Below are 11,447 nucleotides of genomic sequence, written 5' to 3' on the forward strand. Positions count from 1 at the left end.
TATGCTATAGATAGTTCAAGCCTTGCTGAAATAAAGGAGAGTCGTGAGCACTGCAGCACGGTACACTTTCAACTTGGTGTCAAGACTGATTCATCTGCGGTCATACACATTCCCACATAGTCTCCCGAAGGAAGAGCTGGCTTTGGCAATTCTGATTGAGAGGCTGCTGCCCCGAAACGCGAAGCCGTCAATCGCCTAGAGGTTATTTCCCTTCACCGTGATGCTTGGTTCACAATATGGCTTCCCAGGGGTAGGTTAGTTCATGAATTCGGTCTTTTTGGTGCTGATCATGAAGCTATAGTTGTCAAATGCCTCAGCGAACCTGTCCATGCTAATATGCATGTCTTCCGGTGAGCTCGCACTGATGGCGCATTCGTCAGCAAAGAGGACGTCCATGGTGTATGTTTCCTTCACCTTCGTGACTGTCTGCAATCACATGAGGTTGAATAAAGTCCATTCAGTCCGGTATCTGACATGGATGCCCCATCACTGTTTTGGAACATATATGTGAGTGTGGCAGTGATGAAGATCGTGGGCGTCAAAACACAGCCATCGTGCCGTCGTACAAATTGCGAACGACTGCGATGAACTTATAAAGGTAAACCGAATTTTCCATGGTCTTCTAAAGTCAATCTCTGATTACTTTGTCGAACTCTTGGTACTTCTCCTGGAGCAGCTAATATCATGTCTCCTGTTACACGGCCTGCGTAGAAACTACACTGGCGTTCTGGAAGTAGACCCTGATCTTGACGGTGAATGAGGTGATTGAGCATGACGCGAGAAATTGCCTTGCCTGTGATTGGAAGGCGGGAAATTTATCTGTGGTTGTTGCAGCATTGACGGTTGCCCTTATGCGTTTCGAGGTGGACTATGTAGGCGTCTTTAAATACCTGTCGGACTACTCCTTTATTCCATATTGATATGAGGAAGTATGTGAGTTTATGCAGCAGTACGGGTCCCACAGCTTTGTACACACTGACAGGTGTGGCATCTGATCCTGGGGATTTTCCACGGGACAACTAACTGATAGTGTCTTAATCTCATGCATACTGGATAGAGTGTCCAGCTCAGCATTAGTTTCTACGCGAGGGAAGAGTTATATGGCTTCCACGTTGATGGATGATGGACAGTTGAGGACACTCATACGTCCTTTATGTCATTCATCCTAGTGATGACGTAGTCGATGAGATGCCAATGCTTTGAGTAGGGTTGCGTCTGTAACGTATTGTTACGGGTAAGTAAGCGGAACAAAGTGTTTGTGATGAAGAGATCATGTGCGGCGCACATTTTGAGCAGTAGCAGCGCGTTGCTGTTGAACGTGCCTATGCCAAATATTCCGACAGCTCTTTCTCAGATCATTTGGTCATTCCCCACTCCAGCGTTGAAGTCGCCAAGGATGACGAGCTTTTCAGATTTTCAGGTGATTGAAATGACGGAATCTGGTTTTTCATAGAGCTTACCTTTCACATCACATCTGTAGGCCATTGTTGGAGTGAAAGCGGATCATCTTGGCACATTTCTTGTTTCCCAGAGGAAGTTGTAAAGTCATTAGGCTATCATGGTCTCCATTGAAAAGTCCGTCAAGCTTGCGCACTAGATGAGACTTCACCGCGAATATGACAACTGCCCACGGACGTTCTTAACTGCCATGGCCACTCCTGAAGAACGTATAACCGCCGCCCACTTCTGATAGCTGGCGCTGGTCTGCTAGGCGAGTCTCACTCAAGGCTCCTATGTCCACGTGGTTTCCTAACAGTGACAAAACTGTATTGTTAAAGCAAGTAGATGAAGGTCATGTTAGTGCATTTTACTTTCTGTACTTTCTGAGTGTTTCAGACTAAACAAGTTCGCACTGTGCCTTTATCAGTGTACGTATACTCCGGAACAGTAGCCCCTTCTCTCTCCCAGTTATTGGTAAAGGTTCTGAAAAAAGTGTTTTACTAAGCCGGTTACAAATTGATTAAAACCTACTAAGTTCTCAAATAACTCACTAAAGGTGGAGGGGACTTTCAGTTGGGTCTAGGTTATAATATAATTTCATTTTCGGTAAACGAATTAATTAGTTATACCAATGAAAACCAATGCAAATTGTACTAAGCTTTCCTTCATATATAGAATGCTTTTGACACGGTATGCATTACGGATTATTATATAAATTGATACAGCCGATATCAATCACAAACTATGGATTGTGAGTGTAAATATATTAACAAATATGTGCAGCATAGTTTTCAATTCAGGAATAATTTTTAACCGATTTTCTGTGTTAAAACGCACGCGGCAAGTTGGAATAGTTCCCCACCCCCACCCCCCGTTTTAAAATGCGATTATCAATGAACTACTTGATATTTTAACAACTTGCAACTTTGGTTTTGTATTCCTCGACCAACCGTGTCCTTGTCCGACTGCGGCAGATGATATGCTTCTTACGAGTCTTTCAAAACTAGGCCATATGTCTTACTGAAGATAAATTTTCAGTACTCTATAAACTAGGGATTCAGATACAATTCCATTAAAATATTATTGTTTTTAATGAAAGGTCATCTGACTACAAAAGAAGACACAAGTGTTGGTTCCTGGATTCTAATGCTGTACTGATAACAGAATATTGTAGACATGTATGCATCAGTGCATCTAAATGCATCAACATTGATGCTAAAATAAAGCAGCTAAAGAAAAGCTAGTAAGTTCTCTGCTCCGATTTATTGATATTAAAGTTAATGAGAATGGATTTATCCCACTCACAGTGAACATTCTGCATCACAATATTGCATTACCCCGCACATTGTATGGTTGCGAAACTTGGTACATGCCTAACCCACAGCAAATACTTACATTAGAGAAATATGTCATTGTTTTTGCATTAAGCACATGCATGAAATACAACGGTTATCAGTCAACGTACCTTTGACTGGTTCTTTTTGCGTTGATGTTTAAGCTAACCGTATGAAATACAACGGTTATCAAGCATCGTACTTTTGACTGGTTCTTTTTGTGTTGATATTTAGCTAACCGTATGAAATACAACGGTGATCAGTCAACTTACTTTTGACTGGTTCTTTTTGTATTGATGATTACTAATCAGATATAAAAAAATCTCCTTTCTTTAGTTTATACCCACAGCTTGCTATGTTCTGTTTTCTTCAGTTCCTTTAGTTTCTACAGTTTCACGTTTATTTTAGGCTTAAGTATATCTTTTATTTCCGATACCCAAATGTGTTTTGATGACAAACACATGTCCAAAAGAACTTCAGATAACGTAATATTCACGCATCACCTTTGTAATAATCAGGTTTCCACGTAAATTATACAAATTGTCAATGACTGAACTTATATGACCTGTACCTACAGTTAACATGTGGTAATCATACAGTATCGTATAGCCGTTTTCGGCAACCTAGTAATCTGCCCTTTCTTCTCGAACTCTTTGGTGTATGGAGGCTGTGCTGAAGCATTTCCAGTAGGTATTGCCACTGGTCGACATTGACTAATTGCAACACAGAATAAAGTAAATGAAATTATATTTCTCGCCATGGGCAAACTTTTCAATTAAACACCCTAAATAAATGCGCCATAATGTAATTAAAGGATAATTGTGAGACACAGTGGACAGACTCGTATGTGTATTGATATGTGGATAACCTGGTCATCAGGGGCTCGTTACAAAGAAAATCAAGATTGGGGTTCTAACCTGTAATAATATAACACTATATTATTACAGGTTAGAACCCCAATCTTGATTTTCTTTGTAACGAACCCCTGTGACCTGGTCAGTTATAATTAAAATTTTAAAAATAGTTGAAGACAATTTGGGAATAATAAAATAGTGAAATAAATTTCATTGGCTAATTAAAAACAACAAAAACAACAACACGAACAAATAAAAAAGAAACGAATTAAGGTTAAACTGAATGTTGAAGGTAACATTTTATTTAATTAGGTCAATAATGAACATTCATTTATGATTATATTCCTTATTATGCATAACGCTTAGCATATGCAGCTGATGATAAAATCATTATGTTAGCCTGCAACCGCTCCAGTGGCCTGGTGGCTAGAGTGTCTGCCCCATATGCGGGAGGTCGTGGGTTCGAACCCCTTACGAGTTATGCCAAAGACTTCTAAAAATGGTACTACTAGCTACCTCCCTAGGCGCTCAGCATTAAGAGATCATTTATTGGACTGGTCGGCCTGGTGTCAGGATAATGTAACTGGGTGGGACATCATGTTACATGTTTGCGGCATGATGCTCCATTGCTAGACATCACTTTAAACTGCCACACTGCAGACGTCGTAGAGATATTACTAAAATATTGTTAAAGCTACGTTAAAATATATAAAATCACAATCACATTGTAAGCCTTAATTTAAAAAAAATCACTTACAAATAAAAAATAATTTCCATTGCGTACTTTGTGTTCATTGTGCTAAAGCTTTAAACTATCGCAAAATTCGATTTTGAACATTATTTTTATTTATTTTATGCTAAGCAGTGAATTACTTGATTTTCTAACTAAAATAATATTGATATTTCATTGTGAAAAAAAAATTTTCACTACAGGAACTACTTTTTGGGTCAGAACATACTTACCTCCCTTTGATTTTCTGTCAGTGAACTACTTTTTCCTTATGTAGTGGTTGTTTTCTTATTAATAATCCCGGTCTATTATCCTTGAAACTTGTAGTTTGTTATTCTGGAAATATCAGTTAATTTTTATCATTCTAATGTGGAACTAATTTTGTGCACAGGTACACAGCACATCATAACATGTACGGTAAACAACTGACATTACCCTAAGAAATCTGCTAATTCGCTGTGTCACAAACTTTAGGTAGCCAACGTATGTGAGCATAAAAAGAATATTTGCTTGAAACGAGTGAATAACGGATACATTTCATCTCGTGGGTGAAAAAGTTTGATAAAATTGAATTCAGATTTTGTTTGTATTTTGTAAAAGATATCATGTTTTAATGTGATTTTTAATAACCAAATTGTACTGCTTCCATTTTAGTTCACTTGCTTCAGTTTTTAGTTTCATTTGTCTTATTAATTCTATCAGGTTCAATATTTAAATATTTCGTATGTCTCTGATGTCAAGAGTTGATATGCTAGTGTTGTTCATGTAAATATTCATACTTTGATATTTCTGCTGTAAAATTAACATATATTCCTGTGGATGTTCGTGTTAATGTTTTCATGAAAAAGTTAAGTGTTATTAATTTTGTTAATGCTCAGAGCCTTTTCTTATCTGCTTCCTGGCCCAATATTATTGTTGACGATTTTTCACTCACCGTTATTGCTATATAAATTATAGTTGACATTTCGATAAAAATGGAATCACATGCAACGTAAAGCTTGTTAAATTGCAAATTGGTTTATGTTGGAAATATGATATTGTTACTTAAAGATAAAATTATTTCTGATGCAATAGGTCTCAAACCTTGGTCATGACAAATGAAAAATGTATGTATCATGAACCAAATAGAACTAGTATTAGTAGTATTATCATTATTATTATTTCACGTGTTTTATTGCTAGCAGTAGTATTATGATGCTAAGATACTTGTATTCAGCTTAGCTATTTAGCTAACATCAAGAAAACTACAACTGTGAGCATGAACACATTATACGTCTCTCTCGCTCTCTCAACTCTGTCACTCTCTCTTACACACTCAAACACTTTTATCTCATTATCAGTAGAAACGGCTCCTAGATAAAATTACTAATTGACAGCTTACCTGTAATAGGACAGGTTACTAGATCGCTCTGTTGCAAATTTACCCATTTGCACTGCCATATTGCTTAAGGACAAACAGAACAAATCTGGAGTGTACACCTTGCGATGTTTACGCTGAGCTATACATTACAATCTCTGAACTATGTTGCTCTGCTGATATTAATGTGTTCAAAATATATGTGCAGTCATTTCGTCTTCGGCATGCTCTACTTATTGAACCATGTTACAGTGTTTGTCTGGAGGTTAAGGACGAGGGGCTACTTATAATTATGAGGTTATTGCGCGTGGCGTAACATCCACCTAATTCGTAACCTGTCTTATTTTGAAACACATGACTAACTTTTTGTTAGGGCAGTTGGTATATGTTGGCTTGAAAACAAGTGTTCACACTTTAAATAATTGATAGATTAAGTTCTTGATCAAGCTCATCGGGATCAAAAGACAGTTGGCTTTTGTTTGAGACATTTGATGATTTGGGAATGAAAAGATGCTTCCTGTGGTTATTTTTAGTAGCACTTAAACCGTTAGTCCTAGTTTCTTCTGACCCTTCTCGTTTGATTTTGATATTTTGACATTTATTTTCGGGTGTAGGATCAGAATCAGTTGCCAGTCGAAAAGTTGGAATTCAACAACACAAACCCAGTAGAGAGCAGATATCAACAGGGTAGTCAAGTGACGTAACAAATTATCGTTGATACGTGTTCTACTCTTGATGAATCTGATATTCTCAAAGTTACTGCAACAGTGACAGGTTTCTTACCATTGTTGCCGGAACAAATATCAGAGAATTATGTGTCCTGTCTTTATTTGCAGACAGCGTGTGACTTTCATTTAATATGTTCGAATTTTCGCACAAATACACTAGAAATGAATTTATTGTTGATATCACGCGACTATTGCAAGAATTTATATAGTCATGTGACTAGCTTACGTAAATGGATAGTACCAAATAACATTTCATCAAAGCTGTAGCTTCGTAACATCTGTTCGTGGATTAAAGACATAAGGTTTATAATACCAGTAATATCTCAGAAAAGAAATCCTTTGCTATCGATTACATGCAGGTATGACTCTATCTAACACAGTATAAGCTCGCTAGGTCCGCTTGTGAGTAGCTACCCTATACTGCTATCGCACGGAGGCAGCGAATACCAACTTTTCGATAGGCAAATGACTTCAACCCTACACCCCAACATCAAAAAGGGGGTTGTAAGGGTCAGAGGACACTCAGATTACAGAAGTATAAGGGATATCACTAGTACAGTGAACCTCCTATAAGAATTAAAACCTCATTACTTTCGAATCCGACATGTTGACACCTATGAGTTTAACTGGATTACGGTAAATACAATCGAACTTAAGTCCTAGTTCCTTGAGACCCAATTTCTCATATTTGGAAATTTATGTTGGGGTGTACATACAAGTCCAAATATAAAAAATGGTGGCAATGGTCAGAGGAAACTAGGACTAAATCAAAATATTAAATGTTTAAACATGGATTCAAATTATATATATATATATATATATATATATATATATATATATATATATATATATATATATATATATATATCATGCCTTGTTCATGAAACAAACGAAATTTAATTTGAATACTTGAAGCGGTCACCACTGATCATATCCAGTCGCTGCGGATGGCAAGGTGAAACCACTACTTGGTTAAGAAACACATGGCCCCAAACTCCAAAAGAAAGGTGACCACTGCTTATATGACATTTATATAGAAAATTTGCCGGGGGCAAATTAGAATGACAATTGTGACTAGGTGACCAATAAAAAATATTTGACCGTTAGAAAGATTATATACAGGGTCATCATTTTGGCATACTGGCCACCAGGGCCCAAAGCCTATGGGGGGCAACCATTTTGCAGAGTTTGTGGTATTCTTCAAGGGGACACCTCGCAAGTAGCCTAATCACTTTCAACTCTTTAATAAGTCTTTTTCAAAGACAAATAGAAAGCATAGACAAGACAAACAAATAAAAGAAAAACGGTTAAGTTTACAAAACTTTACATGGTTGTTTCTACAGGGTGTGTGTGTGTGATTTGGATTCTTAAGGTAGCTTTTAAAAAAATTTCAGTCATATTGCTACGATGTATGCAGTGTCGCAGTTTATAGTGATGTCTAGCACTGGGGCATCATGTCGCAGACATGTGGCATGATGTCCCACCCAGTCACATTATCCTGACACTGGGCCGACCAGTCCTGACACTAACCTCTTAATGCTGAACACCAAGCGAGGCAGCTGTTAGTACCATTTTTGTAAGTCCTTGGTATGACTCGGCCAGGGATCGAACCCACTACCGCCCGCATCCAAGGCAGACGCTCTAACCACTAGGCCACAGGAGCGATGTTTCTAACGGGATTTAACCTTTTGATTTATTATGTTTTAACTAGTTTATTTCAACTTGTTGCTGATACTGGGAAAATTTTTTTTTTAAAATATTAAAATAAAAAAAAATAAAAATATATATATATATATATATATATATATATATATATATATATATATATATATATATATATATATATAGTGTGTGTGTGTGTGTGTGTTAGAGAGTTTCTACAAGTCACGTTTGGGACAGATAATCATATATTAATTTCACAGTGATCATGGCAGCTTTTAAAATAGAAATAAAGTACCACAAATAGTAAAGGTATTAAATATTTATAATTTAATCTTTCCTTTCAAAATCTCATTCTGCATCATACCTTTTTTATTAATACCTAATTGTAGCATTCGTAAATTGTAATCATTATTGCTACAACAGATACATGCAGTTTTAATTAAGTACATAGGATCGTTACACTTTCATCTTTATATGGATAAAAGTTTAACGGTTTCCGATATACATTTGTGATAAAAGTGATATAATCCTCTCTTTACAGTACGTGCAAATATTTTGTATAAGAAGCAAATATTTTAATCAATAATGTTTCTCTGAGAATACTTATATGATCAAATTAATATCAAGAACATAAGCCTGCTACCTCCTGAATCCAGGCTTGCTAAAAGACAAAGATTTGTCTTTTTAGTTTACATCAGATAAACAAAAGTTAGTAGCTCTTGCCCATTATCTCCCTTTGCAATGTCTAGGTGAAGCCCATTACCTCCCCTTACGATGTCTAGATGAAGCCCATTACTTCCCTTTGCCATGTCTAGGTGAAGCCAGTTTTAAGCTGAAGAAACAATGAACAAGGATGTTCAGTCCTCAAAAAAGTAATGTGATTAGGTAAATATTCAGGGAGTCACAGAATTTAAAATTTGCTTTTTCCTCTGAATTCATCCCCTGACCACATTAACATTAGGAGAATAGGTCATTGGTGGAGGGAATACCTAGAACCTAGCCCGTATCTCAGGCATCTTGCAAGGAAAGAAAGACTGGATTCTCTAGATGAATGACAACCTGTTTTCCTGCTTGAAGCAACACAATCTATAGTCACATGATTTGTGAATACTCAGATTAAGAAGCTGGTTACTAAAGTCTTCTTGCCTTCAAAATTCACCGGCACATCGAGTCAAGCTAAGAGACTGATGGTTTAATTAGGTATAGTGATCATCTGGGTCTCAGCTACATGACCTGCCAGATTTATATTTTGTCTCTGTGCTGCAAAATCCCAGGCATCAAAACTCAAGTAGTTTGACTATGCATATCAGCCAACAGCATCTATGATGTCTCTATGATCTGAATTGAACACATGATTGCCGTGAAAGTAGTGAAACTTGCATTAATTAAACATTATTTGAATTACTTAAGTACACAGCATCATAGTATCCACTGCCATATAACTTAGATTTTGGTCTCCAGCTGACAATCCAATGGAAAAACAAAACTGAATGCAGTAGTAATTGATGAACTGTTTATTGAATAAAGGGATTATATTGCATTGTGATGTGTTTTCCCCACTTTCAATGCAAAGACAAAGGATATTTGTTTTATAATTGATCTGTTATCTGTATATAATAAATTGCCTGTCAGGATGGAATGCAAGTGGTATAGATGAAAAGTGAATGGCTGCTTCCAGACACCACTAAATAGTAAATAAGCAGTTTGAGCCTCATAGGGAGTGTAATTTTTCTTTATATACATAAAAACGTTTATTTTTTCATTCACTGGTTTAAGTTTGTTCCTCTTGCACTTTTATTAATTTATTTCTGTCTTTCTTTCTTGTGTAACCTATCCCAATATTTGAATTGGTTTGAAAATAACCCTGAATGTGATTTGTTTTTAAATACTGCTATTTTGACTGGTTGCTTACATTCGTCATTATTTAACTCATTAATGTTTATTGCAGTGGTACCTGAAGCTGATCTTTTGCTTCGGAATGTTAATATATGTGTGTAAAAGTGAGGGAGAAAGAGACAGCAATAAAATGGCCATACTGAGAATAAAACTGGTGGAGACAGAGCACTTTTGCATCTTTGCCTGAATATTCAGTTGTTGGGTTTTGAATGTCATAAACCGATCTTCTATATCTTAAAATATTATATGCTGTATATGTGCTTGTGGATCATCAAAATCAGGTGAGATTGTCAGCCAAAGGTACTCCAACTTTTCAAATCAAATTATAAATGAACAGTTCAACTGCATACCTCACTGCTGGTAGAAAATTCTCCATATCCTTGAGTAAACAGCCTCTTTTGAAAAGTCTCATTGTCCCATGACTCATGAGTATGCATGTGTACACTCAGCTGGGGACATCGATGCATGTGTGCACTCAACTGGGGATATGCTTGCATATGTGTGTGCACTCAGCTGGGGACATGCATGCATCAGTGTACATCAATTCTTCTTATGCATGAACTCCACACTGATGCACATATAAAACATTTTGATGAATTCGACTAAGAAATTTTTGCTCCTTTTCTGTTTAGTTATTCATTCTAACATTAATTACAAAAGGTGGTGTATTTCTTTTCAAGGTTTAGTTCTATGTTTAGATTCATTAAGTCAAATGTTACCTTGTCCACTTGAAATTAAAACTGACTTTGACTTGAAGTAAAATGAATCAGGAATACAAACTTCATGAAGAGAAATTACCATGGTGTATATCTGGATATTCATCATGGACCATCCTTAATTTCCATGTAATTTCAAATATAAATTTAAAATCTCAGGGAAACAAATGCAATAATATGGCATAATTTTCTCTACAAAAACTATTTCCTGATTATATTAACCAAAGATATGGAAGCTTGAGAGATAAACACCATATATTTAAAATACAATTTAAAAAATAATGAGATAAAATTTAGTTTAATTGATTATGCCACAGTAATGATGTCAATTATAAAACCATGCATAAGGGGTGAATTATGCAATGGAACAAATGCATTTGTATTATTCTGTCTTACTATAACTTTTGTTTTTAACGCCACCCAGTCTGGACACCCATTTGATATATAATAAGAAACCAATGCCAGTTCACTTGTCTTGAAAATAAATGTATCAAAACTGGTATCCTAATTAAAAAAGCTGTGCAATATATAGTTTACAACTATTGTACTTTCTCTCACTCTCTGTTATGAAACTGACAGAAATCTATCAAATTTTAGGATCATTCATCACACAGAATATCTTTTGTTTCTAATAAGCAACGTAAACAAAGCACTTCCTGGAACAATGCGTAAACAAAACAGCTTTTGTTGCTGATATTTTAAACATTTTTACTTGTTCTCTATACACATT

This window comes from Sinohyriopsis cumingii, chromosome 14, assembly GCF_028554795.1.
Source record: "Sinohyriopsis cumingii isolate HCF-2022 chromosome 14, ASM2855479v2, whole genome shotgun sequence".
Lineage (NCBI taxonomy): Eukaryota > Metazoa > Mollusca > Bivalvia > Unionida > Unionidae > Sinohyriopsis > Sinohyriopsis cumingii.